Source organism: Dendrobium catenatum, unplaced genomic scaffold (assembly GCF_001605985.2).
Source record: "Dendrobium catenatum unplaced genomic scaffold, ASM160598v2 fragScaff_scaffold_482, whole genome shotgun sequence".
NCBI classification, from domain to species: Eukaryota; Viridiplantae; Streptophyta; class Magnoliopsida; order Asparagales; family Orchidaceae; genus Dendrobium; species Dendrobium catenatum.
This window is the reverse complement of record NW_021318944.1, coordinates 107,101-125,635: the sequence shown is the minus strand read 5'-3', so window position 1 is coordinate 125,635 and position 18,535 is coordinate 107,101. Positions and strand designations below refer to the sequence as shown.

General features: G+C 33.4%; 2 long non-coding RNA genes across 3 annotated transcripts; one reads left to right on the top strand and one right to left on the bottom strand.

Annotated features, from left to right (window-relative positions):
• The first annotated feature begins 7,405 nt into the window (after window positions 1-7,405).
• Window positions 7,406-12,862, top strand: LOC110102221. Of its 2 annotated transcripts, XR_002303786.2 has the most exons (3): window positions 7,406-7,545; window positions 7,644-7,825; window positions 12,225-12,862. It is a non-coding gene; the product is annotated as an uncharacterized LOC110102221 (long non-coding RNA). The 2 variants fall into 2 exon arrangements; XR_003700568.1 differs by lacking the exon at window positions 7,406-7,545 and having other exon boundaries at window positions 7,611-7,825.
• Window positions 12,752-13,389, bottom strand: LOC110102220. Its single transcript, XR_002303785.2, has 2 exons — window positions 13,085-13,389; window positions 12,752-12,940 (listed from the first exon to the last, which is right to left on the bottom strand). It is a non-coding gene; the product is annotated as an uncharacterized LOC110102220 (long non-coding RNA).
• Between the last annotated feature and the right edge of the window lie 5,146 nt (window positions 13,390-18,535).

Genomic DNA, 18,535 nt, shown 5'->3' with positions numbered 1-18,535 from the left:
AGCCCCTATAGTTAATTACCCCTCCCGATAATGAGAGAGAACTTTCAATTAAGGCTAGTAGTCAATCATATATGTAAAAGATACGTGTTATTTAGCATATAGTTGCAGCATGGGTTGAAAATTTGAATAATTGATATTCAAAATGAAAAATTTCACTATCTTGCACTTAAAGCGGATGGTGGGGAATGGATGATAGGCCCGATCAATATCCCATGGAGCCGTCCTCCCAGGCCATCTTGGTCCCTGATTTACTTAGTCAGAGGAGGTAGTCGGCCCAACCTGACAGAAGGATCCTTGTCGACAGCCATGAGTTGCTTCGTCTAAGAGTATCTTATACACTTAGGGAGTAATGTTTGTCTAAAAGGATAAAATTGAATCCACCTTAGCTAATAGAGGGCTTTGTGCCATATCAATTATATCCTATTGATTCATATCCTTAGGATTTGATGCCACTAAGGAACGTATTGGCTGTGACCATAATCGTAATTTAGTGGTTCAACTTGGCGGCAAAACCACTTGGTTCAGAGGGCACCGGGGCATAACCATTTATCCTGCAGTGCCATTTGGCTGCAAAACCGCCGGTCAAAGGATATCGACCATGTCCTTATTGGCAAAAGAATATTTGAGAATGAATTTTAGTGATATTTTCGACTAGGATTAGCTCTATATGAGCTGAAGTAAACTTCAATTTATCTACCCCGACAAACTTTTATGGAGGGTGATTGGATTTTGCTTTGAGTGATTTGATGGTTGATTTCAAATTTTAAACATTTTAGACTTGGATGATTTTTGAAATTTTATGTTTTTGGGTATTTGGGTGGCATTTTGAATTTTTGAAGTTAACCCATCCGGTTGAGATTTTCTGTCAATACGGCCATCATTGGGGTGTTAATGGGCAATTGTATTTTATTTATTGGACCATGTAAACTCTATCTACTAGTCGACAGGGGATCTGGTCTATAAGCTTTATGTTTTTTTTGATGATTTTTTTTTGTCAGACCTTGAAGGGCTTATATGAACGCATAAAATAAATATTCCGGTCGACACCCGGACTGTATATCTGTTTGATAGTTCGAGCCATGTCGACTCCTATCTATCCATGTAGAAGGATTTGACTTAAACATTGGTTCATTTATTGACACGCGTTGCATCTCTAGACATTACGTGTGTATCCAAAATACGCTCGCTAGGGCCCATGCGGGTTTTGTGATTGCGCTTACCCGTTTTGTGTACCTATATGTATACAAATTACGATGCATATATGGTGGGTATTTTGAACATTTAACAAGTCTTCTACTATAGCTCTAGAAGCTTGTGTTTGTCGTAGCATTCCTGTATTTGCCCATATAAGGTATGTTAGGTGCACAATCACTGTTCATCAAGAATCTTGCAAGCTTCAATAATCTTATCCAACTTAATGTTCAGAACCTGATTGAACTGAGACTCGCTTCATCTCTGAAAATAATGATTTGATCTAACTTTCTCTTCCCAGAACTCAAATAAAAGCTAATAGGAAAATTTGTTGGCTTAAATAAAGAATCAATCATTTCAACTTTGGGTGATTGCGTTCTTACTGATGTCCTGTACTTTGGAATTAGTGACTAATGCCCCGAATTAATGATTGCAATAATTGAAGGCACTTCGAGTCATCCAATTGAATTATGCAAGGCATCCAGCTTTATAATAGTTGTAGTCATTGAGATGATTGGAGTAGTAGGTATATTTTCTATTTGTAATTGTGAGTTTAGGCCATCAAGCTTTGCATTAATCTTTAACATCACATTTGTCAAATATTGATCATTAACTCTGGTGAGCGCAATGCATTATATGTTGACATTGGATGTTTGATATTGCTGGATTTAATATTAGCCCCTTGTTGATCGATGAGCTGCTGCATTATCTAGCATGTATTTCAGTGCTCGTGGGGAATGTTCTAGGTACTTGTATGTCGATCGGTGTTGGTTCTATAACTTTTGTTGTCAATGGAGGTTCTGAAAACTTCTTGATTATCCCTCTTGCAATAAGCTCTAATTCGTCACAATGAAGATTATGGTTCCCCAAATTTACAAATGCATAGTTGTTGAGAAGCTGTAAACAATCACCATTCTCTAAGCTCTCAAATGTCAATATTTCTTTCTCCTTGTAGTGGATAGATATGTATACTTTCCACATTGTTATTGCCAATGATATAGACAATTATGATTGGCTTTCATACTCACCATGCCTTGTAGAGATATTAGATCTCAAGCTTTACTTATGAGCATATCATTGCACCACTCATGGATGAATCATTGTATGCATTTGGAATGACCATTTTCAAGATTTCTACGGGCATCATCCTCGAGTCCTACCCATAGTGTATTGAACGCTTTCATCATTTACCATATTTTCATTCATCTTCTCATGAGAATGATTGATCCGGTAATTACAATTTACTTACTGTTCAAAGAATACATGCCAAAATGCATGAGTCTTTTCTTATTTGTTTGTTTTCGGTTGTGTAATTTCTAAGATCCATTAATCTCATCTTGAATGTTGGATTTTAATTTCTTGCTAAATCGCATTCTTGTCCAAGTTCCAAGTTATTTTATTCAAGTTTAAGTTCAACTTGTTGATTGTTCAAGTTAACTTAAAGTTCCTTGTTGTTCGAATTTTGTTTAAATTTGAGTGCAGCTTGAGTCCAATTCAAGTTCATGTTCACTTAATGTTCAAATCAAGTCTTATTGCACTTTGTTCATATGTTCAAACCTTTGTTTATCTCATTTGATTTTCAAATCAAATGCAAATTCAAGTCCCCTGTAAGTATTCATTTGAGTTTGAATTCATTACTTGCAATTTCATTTATTGTTTAAATTGAGTTGAAGTCCATGTACTAAAACACGAGTAGCTTTCCCTTCAACGCTATAAGAGCGTTTATAGGGCTTACCCACCTCGCCGTATGCGTCACATCGAGCTCCCTCTTACCGTGCTACGAGAGCGCGTATAGGTGGTTCTCCGGTCCTCCGCAAACACCAAAAATGGGATTTTAGGTGATTATCCACCTCGTTGTAGGCGTCACACTGGGTTTCCACCCACCGTGTTACGAGAGCGCATATAGAGGGTTTGCAGGCCCACCACAAACGATGAAACTGGGATTTTAGGTTATTATCCGTCTCATCGTAGGTGTTGCACCGGTGGAGAGGGTAAGGTGATGATGCTAAAAAAAAGCACAAAAATATAACAATTTTCTTCCCTTGTTTTTTTGGAACCTCTTTTCTTTTCGTTTTCTCCAACCCCCCCCCCCCATCAATACTAAACATAAACTAATATATATCTCACTATTACTGGCGGTTTGTAGAGATTGGTCTTAGAGAGATAGTCGAAAGATCAGATGAATACAATGTGCGGCTTGAAGTTGTCGTTTAGGGAAGAGTTCTGTTACAGGTTTGGGTAGAAATGGAGGGGAATCAGAAGGCTAGGTCAGGATATAGCATCGGGAAGCACGATTGGAGGCAGGAGCTGTAAGACCCCAATTTAACACCTCTACAATCAAGCTAGATTGTAACAGAGAAGGGGAGTCTGAGCAGACCTTCTTACTTACTCCATTCTGACACATTGATATCCAAATTAGGTAAGTAAAACCTTGTCTATGCAAACTATCCTAACTTAACTAATCTTAACACATCACGATTTTTATAATAAGAAGCATATATGATATACCTCAAATAAATTAACATCTAAAAATTAAATAGAGCCTTACTAGAACCTTTAAAATTTACTTATATATCCAAAAGTTTTTATACAGTTTACACTTGAACTTCTATGCACACCCAAAAAGTATGTACACTAAAAGAAAGATAGTCATCCCCCTTAGGGATCTATAGGCTCCTTCCCTTTTTCTGCAATACAACCACTGTAAATGAGCTAGAACTCAATGAAATACACAAGCAATGTATAAGAAATAATAACTAATAACATTGTTTAATATTTAAGAAATTTATAACATTAATAATAACATTGTTAGAACATATTGAAATTCTATACTGATATTAAGAAATGCATAGCCTTACTTTCCATCTTGCTGTCTGTTCAACATCTTTAAATAAGTTATATGATGGCGATAAGCTTTTTCACTCTTTCAGATTTTCAATTCAAGATTGGGTCCAGATTCCCAACTTTTAGAATTGAAGCTGTTCTCCATTCAAGGTTGTGTCCAAATTCTCAACTTCTAGAATTCAGAGTGTAGGCTTACCTCATCAGGTTTTCGCCTTTACTTGTGCGGGCTTATCCCCCATATATGACTTAAATCACTTGCTTTTTGTACTATTATCTATTGAATCAATCATCTATATACTAGAATCAATTATAACAAAGAAATTGAAATAGATGGACATACATGGTATTACATGAAAGGCATGCTATCATAAATATGACAAATATTAATTCACAAATATATAAAATTTGAACTATTTCTTATAAATCGATGGGGATCTCACCTAGTTTTTCATAACAGTTGGGTAAACTGATTCACCCAAGTATTCTGATTCTTTCTCCTTTTATATACTACTTCAATTACGTTCTTCTTCATTCAATCCAACCTCCTTCCTATGCTTTCTTTCCTAATTTCTGCAATCAGTCGCAAATTTTCAGCACCTCCATAAGCTGCCTTTAGCATTCAAGCAAACAGAGATACTTATGAGTGAGAGGAATGAAGTAAAACTGCACCATCCCGCTATTTTCCAATTATTACAGCAAACTACTGCCGTCCCATATAAATCACAGCAGTCCTTTAGCTATTTTGCTTCCCTAATTCCTGAATTCAGCCATATAACACCAGCAATTCAGCCATATACCAGCAGAAATTCAGTTATTTCCTAAATATAACAGATCGTACAGCACGATGTGGTGATCGTACAGTACGATTAGTTATAATTCAAAAATAATTTTTTACCGGAAAAATAAAATATTTTAATTTATTTCTGTTACACCAGATCGTACAGTACAATGAACAGAAAAGTTAAAATATTTAGAATCGTTTTTTGCTCCTTCTATGTGTGTGCATGATCAACAAACTAACATACATCATTACAAGACTTGACTCAATAAATGAAAATTACAGACTCATTCAATATGATCAATTCTATGCAATCTTGAGCCTTAAATCTTCAAAGAACGGTGCATGATGTACCTGAAATATTAGTCAACATAGAAAGAAATATGCACTGCAAATATCAGGAGAAATAAAAGTTTAATAAATATTATTTGTTATAATCAAAAATCATAAACTCGAAAGCTCGAGTTGCAACAAAATTTCCAACAACAAATGAGTTCTACCTCATGTATGTTCGTCTAATCCTCTATAGATCGAGCTTCTCAAAATTTGAAGACATCTATATTTATGTGCAGAAAGATATGAAGCTAAGAAGCTTCAACTACTAGTCGAGTTTAATCGAGAAAAGGAGATGATCAAAAAGAAATATGCTACTTTGACTAAGAATTTAGATAAGTTGCAATATGCTCAAATTGGAAGTTCAGAATCTATCTCATCAGGAGATGACATTTCTCCACCAATGGAGAATTGATGTAGGAAAAAAGTTTCAGCTTTTTTTTTCTTTTTGGGTATTTATTAGTGGGCTGAATATCTCTTATTGGGCTTGGCCCATTTTTCCCTTTCTTTGGTTGATTGGTGTCTTGGTTATCTCGGCTGATATGCTGACTGCTTGGTTCCTAGGTTGGCTGTGCCTCTGTTGTCTTGGTGATTTTCCCATAAATGTTGGCTGTTGTTATCCTGGCTGCTCGGTTCCTAGACTGGCCGTGCCTTTCCCTTGGTGTATGTTGGGTTTTTTGGCTGTTTGGTTTCTGGGCTTGCTGTTTGGATGCCTTGCTGTTCGGTTCTTAGGCTGGCCGTGCCTTGTTCTTTGTTTTTTTACCTTGTTTTGATTGGTTGCTTGGGTAGCACTTGTGGGAGGCTGTTTGGATTCATTTTTCCCTATATATAGGGTTGTTTGCTGCGGTTTTAAGAGAAATTGTGAGGAATTTGTGGAAAGTGAAACATGTGTGTTTTGAATTGCTAGCGAGCTATCCTCTTCTACCTCCTCTCTTCTTATAATTCATCTCGGTTTCTAATCTACTTCTTCTCTCCACAAGTACCTTTCCATTGTATCTTTATTCTCAAACTTTGAAAAGTTATAAGATGTCTTTGAGTCGTATTTGTAGGTTGTCGTTGCGTCGTGTTTAAATTGTTTGTTGTTTTTGTCCCTTTTATTTAAAGTTGTAAGGTGTCTTATTTATAATAGTATTGTTATGTTTACGGAAAGGATGACTTGAGTTTGCAATACTTTTGTGTTTTTATTGCATCAACTATGAAGAATGATGAATTCACCTAAGTTGATTAGAAGAAATTAAGTAAGGAATGATAAAGATTTGAAATTGTCGAGGGAGCAAGACAAAATGGTTCTAGCTTTAATGATTTTTGAATATTAGGAAGGCTAAGATAAAGTTATGGGTAAAAATTGCCAGATTCTAGCGAATGCCTATTTTGGAAAGCATGACCTTAATGCTTCTTGATGCTTATTGGATAGAGCACGATGCAATGAGAGAAAGAGAGATCTTAACAATATTAAGCACACTTTTTGATGCGCCTATGCTTAACATCCTTACTCAACTTATCTATTAGGATGCGCTTAAAGATTTTATAGCTTAAAAGATGAGCAAAAATTATTTAGTGCTGGGGCTTGAGTTTGGATTAAGAAACTAAAGTCAAATAACTCTTATGTGACTTATCTAAGCCTTAAAAATTTTTAAGTTTGATTGTTCTTAAATTAGGTTTAAACCTTGTTTAGGCTAAGTACCCAACAAGCAGCTTGCACTAGCTAAACATTTTATTCCTTCTCTCCCTACATTAGACTATCCTTCTTGCAGTAACCTCATTTCTCCCTGCAAAAATAACACCTTTCAACACACAAACTTGCCTTTGTTTCCTTTCATCACGTTACAAACAAATTGTTGTGTCCCATTGATGCTACAATTATCATGAATGTTGTTGTCACCATTGCTTAATCCTATAAAGTTGTTACTGCACTCACTGTTGATTGTGCGATTGTCAGATTATTAGTTAATCATTAATTAATCAATTAATTCCTAATTATTTCAATTAATCTACTCTGTCAATATTGTTAAAGGTGAGTTGGGGGCTCACCTTGGTGCTCGGGCAATGCAAGGTGAAATTGCTAGTGCGATACACCTAGTACTTTACAATGCTGCTCATTGACTAATTAAATTATAACATATGAACATAACTTCTTATTTTATGACCGAATTTATATGCTTTTCTTTTATGACTGAACAATTCAAACTTATAATTTAATTTTAATTAATTATAATTCAAGGATGATATAATTATAACTTACTAACATTGACAGCAATTAATTCCTACTCTGAATACTCGTTGCTTTTGTCAGTTATCTTTATGGCCAACCAAACAATTTAAGATTGCCAAATGACTTGAGCTTACGAGCTTCTCCCTTAGTTTATGCTAAGCTCCAACCAAACAGGCAGGAGAGTTAGGTTGCCTTTGTTTAAGCTCAAGCTCCAATCAATTATGCTTTTTTTGTATTCTTCATTGTAAAAATGCTTATTATCTGCTTTTGACTTTTCTTCTTTAGGATCCTTTGAGAGGTGGAAGAGATGAGCTACTTGAAGACATAGTTTCTTTCATCCATGCGGGCGATGCTGCTTCTCTAGCCAAAAATGCTGTTGCACCTCCTGCAAGACGCCTTGTTCCTGAATTGATGCTGCAATTAGCTCGCAAAGTCAGCCCTTTCTAAATTTTCAACTTAATTTTGAGGTGATGGTTCAAATCAAACTACTTTATGCACTGCTCTTGCAAGAACAACTTTTACTGAATAAATATTTTGATTCCAACTGAGTTTATACACCAATCAACATACATAATGCAGGTTGCTGATGAAAATTATTTAAAAATCTTGTACACTTCTCCCAGAAGTTCTAATGCTAACCCTTGCAAATACATAAAAAAATTGTCCGATGGGCTCTTTTATTCGTGTTGTGATGGTATTTGTTTTATCTGTCAGTTGTTTTCTCCCTTTTTGTGTGGGGTGGGTTGAGGTTACGGGTGGATGTGAAGTTCCATGTTTCTGGGGCAAAATGTAATCATATAAAATAAATCCAATTAAATTGTGAATTGCACCTTTTCAATCATAGATCTGAATTATACTAGCAATGTCCTAATTGAAAACTCGTCCTTTATGTGTTAATTTTCTAAATTTCAACTCCTTGAATCACAAGTATGGCTTAAATAATAAATTTTGCCAGTCAATGAAGAGCAAGTTCCACAGAAAAGAAAATCTTTAAGTTACATTTCAGAGTCCTATTTTTTATGTTAAGTAAAATTTGGAAAATAACTAATTATTTTATGAGATGGTTTCGTTGTTGAACCAAAGATTTGGTTGAGAGCTTGTTTTATTGAAATCTTCTAATCTGAAAGGCTTACACTTTTTGTTATTGTTCACTATTTACACGAGACATTGCAATCTGTCCTTGTCTTCTACTAAGTTGAAGTCTATCTGAATCATGGAACATTTCTGAATTCTTGTATGATCTTTAATTATAATACTTTCTTAATTTTTCAGCCGTTACTAGTTTGTTACATTCAAATGACTTGTTCTTGTATGACCGAATTAATAGAACAATACTTATCTCCCTGATTTCCAATTTCGTTATTTTTTTCTGCCAAGTTCTGCCACCATGGTCAATAATTTTGCTGACTATCATATGAAGTTTCCATATTTCATAGGAAAAATGCAAACATACAGAGTTAATCAGTTAAAAATGGGAATGGCCATTTATTTAATTATTCCATCTAAATAAGATAGCCATATCCTTCTTATAAACTTCTTTAAGAAAAGAAAAGAGCATCTCATCACTTAAAATTCAGATTAATTATTTTTTTATATGAAAAATGAATCATTTAGATTTGCAAAGATTATAAAATTATTTCGAGTGAAAGTTTGTATCTAATATCGCTTATTTGTTTATGAATTTTAGATGAACGGGTGGAATATAAAAATGAAGTAAAATGTTATTCTAGGATTATGAAGATATTTAAAAATAATACTAAAATATTTTTGATAGTAAGATTCAATATCATAAGATTTTGACTATGCATGAGGAAGATAATGTTATGTATGAAAAAATAACTAGTGATATTAAAAATATTATACAAGATGTACTTAGAGTATCAATATGAGAAGCTTCTTATAGTAAAAATAGTTTGTGGTAGAATTAAACTGTGCAGGAAAAGATAAAAATTAAGTAGCTTTATTATAAAAATTGATTTAGATATAAAAGTTTATCAAATTAAGAAAGATATAAAAGGGCCCATAAGGAGACTAAGAAAGCAATATATGATGCAAATAATTTAGCTTTTAATAATTTATGTAATAGATTATATGCTAAAGATGGCGGAAGATGTATGTCTAAGTTAGCCCAAGTAAAGAATATGAGAAATAATAATTTAATTCAAACAGAGTGCATTAATGATGAAGATCAAAATGTGTTTTTATTAGAAAATGATATTCAACTAAGATTGATAAGATATTTTGATAAGCTTTTCAATGAAGATTGTGAGAATATGATTGATTTTAATGACCATAGCACCAAAATGAAAATAGAGATTTTTATTTTTATTGTCATATTAGTAAAACCAAAGTTAGAGAGGCTTTAAAGAAAATGAAGTGTGGAAAAGCTATTGTACCAGATGATATTCCCATAGAGGTGTGGAAATGTTTAGGAGAGAAGGGAATTTCTTGGATTATGAAACTTTGCAATATTATTTTGGAGACAAAAGATGCTAGATGAGTGATTTAGAAAAAAAAAGTGTATTTATTACTATTTTTAAAAATAAAGGTGATGCATAAGAGTGCGACTTATATTTATGCTCAATAACCAGTGGCGGAGCCACAAAATAACTTTAAGGGGGCCTAAATTAATTTTTTTAAATTTTTCCTCAACTTTTTTCATCTAGGCTTGGGATTTACATCGGAAGTTTTAAATTTTTTTTTTTTTCAAATTATTATCTAAGAAGGTAGAATATTAAATATTAAATAATAAACAACTTACAGAAAAAATTTTGATAGCATAGAAAAATTAATTTAGCTATTTTGGTAGTAAAAAATAAAAATAACTTTTGAAAAATAGCCAGAAAATAGTAGAAAAAAATTTGATTATTGTCTTAATAATAGAGCAGTTATTGAGCATAGGTTACATCGTGATACTTATGTTTCTCAAAATAAATTTGGATTCATGCTAGATAGTTTTACTATGGAAGATATACATTTACTAAGAGGTTTGATGAAGAAGTATAGAGAGAATAAGGAGGATCTACATATGATATTTATTGATTTAGAGAGAGCATATAATAATGATCGGAGAGAAGTGCTTTGGAGAGTTCTAGAAAAGAAAGGATTTAATAATGCTTACACTTAAGTCATGAAGGATATGAATGCAAAAGCTATTTCTTGTGTTCAACCATAAGGTGGTTTGACCAAACATTTTCCTATTTTAGTTTCATTGCACTAAGGATCATATTTAAGCTTAGTTGTGGATGTTCTTACGAGATAATTGTAAGAGAATGTACATTAGTGTATGCTTTTTGCTTATGATGTTTTTCTTGTTGATAAGACTAGAGAGGGTGTTGAAGGAAAATTTAAATTATGGAGGTCAATCTCAAATGTTTATGTTTGAGTAGATTTAAAACGGAATACATGGAGTGTAATTTTAATAGTAATAGATCTAGTGGGGGGATTGTAACTTGAGCAATCAAGACATTAATAACAGTACACATTTTATAGATATCTTGGGTCTATTTTTCAAAGTGATGGTGAAATAGTTGGGGATATTATGAGTAGAATTTAAGTTGGATTGTTGAAGTGGAGGAATGCATCGGGCCTATTGTGTGACAAAATAGTATCCCTTAAACTTAAGAGAAAATTTTATAAGATGGTGGTGAGACATGCAATGCTTTATGGCACAAATGTTTGCAATTAAAAGAGAAGCATAAAATTAAGTGTTGCAGAGATGAGGATGCTTAGGTGAATGAGTGGTTTTACTCTTAGAGATAGAATGCAAAATGAGTATTATATGTGAAAGGTTGGGGTAGCTCATGATAAGAATAGAGAGAATTGCCTTAGATGTTTTTGACACATAAAATGTATTAGGAGAGTAAATGTGTTAGATTTGACTTATGTTATGAAAGGTAGAGATAGACCTAAAAAGACTTGATTAGAAAATTTTAGAAATGACATTTAAAAAAATAATAATAATAGAAATGACATTTTTTATTAGATTTAAATGAGAGTTTAACTCTTAATAGAACACAATGGAGAAAAAAGATTTATGTAACCGATCCCACATAGTGGGATAAAGGCTTGATGTTGTTGTTGTTAAACTTGTCTTCGTTTGGTTGTTTTTTATATGTCAAGTCAATGCCATAAGCATTTCTTTTTTATGTCACTTTTCTCTGTAGACAAAATATTCTGTATGTTTCATTTCTGAGGCACAAATTCTGTAGTTTTTAGTAAATTTTAGAGATTAACTATCTATTTTATGTGAGATGAATACATGTTGAATTGTAGATTTGGTTCAGATTTTTATTTATTGAAATCTTCAAAGGTGATAAACATCCTTGGTGTTTGGGATTGCCTGCTATATTATTCAATACATATGTCTGACTTTGTATCTGTCCATGTTCTCTACACTGCTTTGAATTCTGTAGCTTTTAGTAAATTTTAGATGTTAACTACCTATTTTATGAGAGATGATTCCATGTTGAATTGCCGATTTGGTTCAGATTTCATTTTATTGAAATCTACAACGGTGATAAACATCTTTGGTGTTAGAGATTGCCTGCTATGTAATTTAGTATTTACGCAGACCTTGTATCTGTGCATGCTGTCTACACTGTTTATTACCAACTGAGTAATTGTGCATTTGCACAATTCCTGTATGAACTTAAACTATGTTTATTTTTTTCAGCCTTTCCAGCCCTTCTACTTTCAGGAGACTTGTTTTCTTTGATCAGTATATCAATCAAGTAGAGATACCATAACTTCTTGATTTCTAACATAACCGTATGTTACTGCAACAATAGTCAATGGTTATGTGACTCTTATATGAAATATCGTGCCTTTGCTCTTTAAAAGCCTCTATTTTTCTTACTATTGCAGATTTTTCTACAGGACGATATGACCTTATTCTTTATGGCCTTGGCATATTGAAGATGCTTTTAGGCAGTGAAATTTCCAAAAATTGACTCTTTAGTATTAGTTGAATGGCTAACTCAATTCGTTTTGAAGAACTAGTGTGCATGAAATTCAAAAGAAGGAATCATCAGCGTTCTTCAGAATTGACAGAGGTACAAGAGGTGATGAAGCGCTGGAATCACAACTCTGCTCCCGAGTTGGCCAATCATAAACACATCAGAAACTTTTATATCATAAAGTTATATAGGCATTATCTTTTGTAACATCTTAGCTTATGAAACTAATGAATTGTTGGCATGCTTGCGCTCCAATTGTATTCATCAACCATTCAAATTTAATTTCTTGCACCAACTCCTTGTGCTGAAAATGTCAACTATAATCATTCTTCCTCTCTTCCCCTAAGCCACCAAAATGAAGAGCTTTGATCACTATTAGTATCAGATTGTCACATAATTTTATCATATGAGAGATATTACAGGTAGTGAACATCGTTATAATAAGGCTGTATTTTATTGCTGTAGGCAAACTAGCATAAACATTACATAACAACCTGATCTGAGGTTTATGATAATTTTATTAGAGTAACTGGATGTTGATAAAGAGCCTTCTGCTGTTCTATGTGACACCTCTTACTACTTATGCTGTTCTTAATTTTTTCCTGCTGGTTTTCCAACTTTAGCCTGCATAACAACACCAGAAACCGGAAGTTACGTTTTTTTTTTTTTTTTAATAAATCCCACTACGTAAAGATTATAAAGACATTTGAATAACTACTTCAGTTGGTGTAGCAGAATTGTAAACTACTTAGAATTAATATGGTATACCTGAACTTTAGTTGGTGCACGAGGCTTCTGTTCCACCTTTGTAGCTGGCCTTGTAGAGAGGGCCTTGGGTTTAACGTCAGTAGCCTTAGGTAGTTCCTTATTGGGCTGACCTACGGGAACCTGAGTAGTACACGCAGGTTTCTCTGCCTTCAGGGATGCCATTTGGTCTTTTTGGCTCTCAAGGTCTTCTTAACTGCAAAGAAGTATTGAGAATTGCTTGAGAGAAGTTAGTTATCTGGGTGGGAGCATTTATAGCTGCAAGTTATTCATTAGAGTCATAGGGAATCAGATTCAGCAACCAGATGACAAAGGGGGTGTTATTATTGAAGTTTGTGGACATGGTATCGAATGCTGTGGATTGTGATATAACAATTATTTCATGAAGAATTAGATTCATACATTCAGTCATTTTGAAGCTACTTGGCTAGGAATAGCATCGCATCTACCAACTTGATTGGCATAACTCGTTGCGTGCATATCCTTGAGTTGATGCTGCTTAAAGATTCCGAACAGGATTTACAAGGGAAAAAAAGGTCTTTATACAAAAATTATGTATTAGGATAACTGGACTGAGCGACACTGTTCTTAAAATATATATATATGGAAAAATTCTGATTAAAAAAAAAAGCTATAGTTAAACTTAAGAAAATATAAGACATCTGTAAAGGACATTATGTTTCTTACTAAATTTCATTTTTTTTATTCACAAAATAAACTATTGTTAAATATTTGTTATGATTTTAATGTGAGGAAATAATACAGTTTTAGAATTTTAAAGAGTGATTTAATTTGGAATAGTTTTTTTTTTTTTTCAAGAGATTAAATGTTGAAAAGTGGGGCCCGTCAAGATTCTGAAATGCTAAAAAATGGTCCAAATTTTCCTATATTATGCTTTAATGTTTTGAGAATTTGGTCCTTGTATTGGAGTTATTCATTTCATTAAAAATTTGAGGCTATATTTTATCAATGCAAGATTAAAAGTTTACATAGAAGATGAGGTCTTATGATGTGATAAATGAGAAATTAGAAGCAATAAAAGAGATTCCATTTTCCTTTCCACCATGAATAACCAAGTTCCTACTTTTCCATGAGAAAAAAATCAAAGCACGGTAGAGATGAGCAATGAAATGATTAGTTTTGGAGAGCACCTTCAACTCCTTGGAAAGAAAGTTGAATTTATTAGACTTACTAATTTGCATGAAAAAACTACTATCTAAAACCACCTAGTCAATTTAAAATCATAATGTCAATATTTGTAAGCAATGTAATATCGTTAGGTTATTTTTATTAAGAAATTGAGACCTGTAACATAAGCAACGAAGCCAAGTAGCCCAACTATGAATGATATGTAATGCTTCTAAGTGAGGCAAAGTTTTATGTTTATACCTTTGATGTCTTTTATTGATTTTAAATTCTTAAGTGTGAAAGTTCTTTCTCAGATTATTGTTTTTCCTTTCTTGTAGAAAAAGATTAAAGAAGCTTAGATATTATATGATGAATTATGTAAGATTAGTTGATCAGATTCAGTTGGGAAAGAGAATCGATTTGCATGTATATGATCCAGGTGTTGTGACTTGTGGTAGTTGACTGTGGGTTTGTACTTGAGCTAGTTTTAGGTTAGAGATTTTGCATGGAGCTCATTATTCTTAACATATGATTCACCAAAGTAGTAGCAAGTTTTATCATGATTTGAGACTGATGTTCTATTGGCTTCGGTTGAAGAGTGATGTGATTGAAATTATTTTGAAGTATGAGACCTGTCAAATCATAAATGTTGAACATTTAAAGCCCAGTTGTCTATTGCATCCCTTATCTATTTTATAAGCAAAAGTGGAAGATTTTGAGATAGATTCTGTTATGGGATCCCAAGGTTGAGGCAAGGTTATGATCTGGTTTTGGATGTGGTAGATAGGTTGACCAAGTCAGCTCATTTTCTTCTTATGAGATTGACATACATAATAGAGAAATTGGCATAGTTGTATGTATAAGATATCGTCAAACATCATGTAATACCTAAGATTATTATTCCTAATTGGGATGATTGTTTTACTTCTAGATTGTGGAAGAGTATCCAAGAATTTCAAGGAATTAAGCTGAATTTAGTATAAATTATCACCCATAAATAGATGGCCAGTCCTAGAGGACTATTCAAGTGCTTGAGAATCTATTAAGATTATTTTTATTGGATTTTGGAGGAAGATGGAAGTATCATATTAATTTGATTAAATTTACCTATAATAATAGTTTTGAAGCAAGTATCAATATGACTCTTACGAAGCATTGTATGACTGAAGGTGTAGAATACTAATGTCCGTGATAGAAGTGGGTAAGAGAAAAATGATGGGTAATACCTACTGAATTAGTAACTAGTTTCAGATGTTCTAACTCCATCTGGTAAAGGTAACTCATTCAATTTCAATATTTAATACCTCTTGCATTTGTATGTGAGTGTTTTGTATGCATGTGAATGTTTGAATATATTTTAAAGCTCTTTTTGAGGGTCTATTTGCATAAAATAAAATTCTAATTTTTTTTCTTTAGAGCATCATTGCACCGGGGTAGGCAGCACTGCATTATTGAGCTCTCTATCTTTTTGAAAAAAAAATTCAAAGCTACGGTGTTGGCGTGGCGCTATGGCGTTATGCTCACTAATGGTAAGCGTTGTAGTGTAGTAGGGCCACACATCGTGGCATTAGGTTCAAATTTTATAAAAATATCCTTTTACACCAAAATGTTTTAAACATTAAATTCATTCATTCTCCTTAGTGAACCAGAGAGAGAGAAGGATTTCTAAAGAAGAAAGCTAGGTTTTGAGTGACTCTGCTTTATTTTTTGCAGTCAGTCTAATTTTGAAAAATTATTCAGATTGAGGCAGGCTATATTATGCTAATTTTTTTTAGTATGGAAAATTTATGATTGTCTTGTTAAAATTATAATTTCAAGTTATAAAAATGTGGATAAACTTTTATAGTGTAATTTTCTATATATTATAGAGCTAGTCATTTTAGACATTTTAGTATTTTATTAGAAAATTTATATTATTTGTTTGAAATATGTGATTATGAGATTTGAAATATAGTGAAAGTTATGGTGCTAAATGCAATCTCCCTATATATGCAAGATAAGGAGGATCTATCTTAAGAAATCAAAGATTTTATTTCAGAGATTTAAATTAGGAATACATAAAATATATAAATTACTTCACCTCGTGCCATGTATGATTATTCATGAAACAAATGCATAAATAAAGTATTTTATTCATTTCTTTGGAGAATACATACAACCCAGGGTCTGTAATAAAATAAGGTGGCCAGGCTCCACCACAATAAACCTTTTTTTTTTACTCCTATGAGACATACATTTAAATGCATTTACTTATCATCTTCTGGCTATGAATTTTTCTATAGAATTCCAAAAAGGAATGCCCAAAAGAAAGGGAATTATCTTTTGGAATCTTGTATGTTTATATATGCAAGCACCTTTAAATCTTTATAACTATTGACACCTTACATTTACATTTAACTCTTTGCATATACATTCACACCTAAGTACATTATACTTTGAGTATTCTTTTACAAGCATCCTAGATACATTCTACTTTGACATTTTTTATTTGAGTAGTAATGATATGATGCATGTATGTAGATAGAGTGTATTATGAAATAATATGTATAAAATGCATGCATGACATCCAAAGTATAAAAAAGTAAATAAACACACCAAAGATACCCTCCAAGAAAAGGTATTTGCATCATACCAAAACACATTAATGGCCTAGCCTAAGACTAGAGTCAGTGATCCTAATAATTAAATTCTAATGTGTGTAGCAAGCTGTGTAGTTCAAGTATGTCCTATATAAGATAATTTAGTTAAAGTTGCTTTTTATTCTTATTTGTTGAAGGTCAAAGGAACAAAAAAACTTTAATTCAAGTTTAAATATTAATGTCTTAATGTTAATTTTAAGAGTTAAGTCGAACCCAAATCGACGTCGATTTGGATCAAACTACATTAAAAGAGACTTATTGGCGTTAATCAAGTATAAGCAAACCTTGTCAGGTCCAATTTGACCCAACTCAAGTCACCTCGAATGTAAATTGGGCTCGGCTAGGCTCGATTAAATTAGTCGAATGTGCTTGAGAAGAATGTGAGCAAAAATGATGTCAATAAACATAACCCCAACATGTGTGGTTAACAATTGATGAACTGCAGGTGTTGGCATTGACCTCCTTATCCCTTAGAGGACACAAATCAACAAGCTAAAAGACTCCGAGAAATACAAATTCAAATTATACAATAATTAGTCATGCAATGTAATAATGATTAGATAATGCAAAAATAATACAATCATTCAATAATCGTACAACCCTGCAAAGATGGTTGGACATATATAGAGAAAGAATCCTAACATTTGTTCAACCAAATCAAAAAGGAGGAAGGTAACTTGACCATCAATCGATGCACATGTTCGCAGTGATGGGAAGAGGAGGAAGGTAAACAAACTCGATGCTCACCCAGCACATATGCCCATAGTGACAAGAATAAGGAGCAATCCACCCATGCTCGGTGTATGTATGTGCAGCAAGGTCCCTACCTGGTGCATTTGCCTGATGGTAGGATAAAGGGAAACACTTAAAACCAGGCATTGCATATGGTGCAGTGATATAAAGAGGAAAGAGTCACGTCTACCAGGTGTATGTGCCTGCAGAAGAGTCTCTACCTGACATATATGCCTGCAGTAGGATAAAAATTGAACACTCAACATAATCAAGTGGCACATATGTCTGTAGTGATCTGAAGAGGAAAGAGTCCCCTCTGCCAGGTGTATGTGCATACAACAGAGTCCCTACCTAATGCATATGCTTGTAGTGGGATAAAAAAGGAACACTCAACACAATTACCTGATGCATATGCTTGTAGTGATGTGAAAAGAAAATAATCACCTCTGCCTAATGTATGTGCCTATGACAGAGTCCCTACCTAGCACATATGCTAATAGTAGGATAAAAGGAAACTCAATAACCACCCATTGCATGAGCCTGAAGTGATAAGAAGAGGAAAGAATCACTTCTGCCCAGTGTATTTTCTTGCAGTAGAGTCCCTACCTGGCGCATATGCCAGCAGTAGGACAAAGATAAAACTTAATCACTCGGTGCATATTCCTATAGTGATAATAATAGGAAATAATCACCTCTACCCGATGTATGTTCTTGCAGCAAAATCCCTACTTGGCGCATGTGCCACCAGTATGAAAAAGAAGGAACTCAACAATTACTAGGCCCATATGCTTGCAGTTATTAGAAGAGAAAAGAGTCACCTCCATCTAGTGTGTGTGCATGTAGCAGAGTCACTACCTTATGTATAAGCCAGTAGTAGGACAAAGAAGGAACTCAACAATCACTTGGCGCATATGCCTATAAATGATAAGAAGTGGAAATAATCACCTCTCCCCAA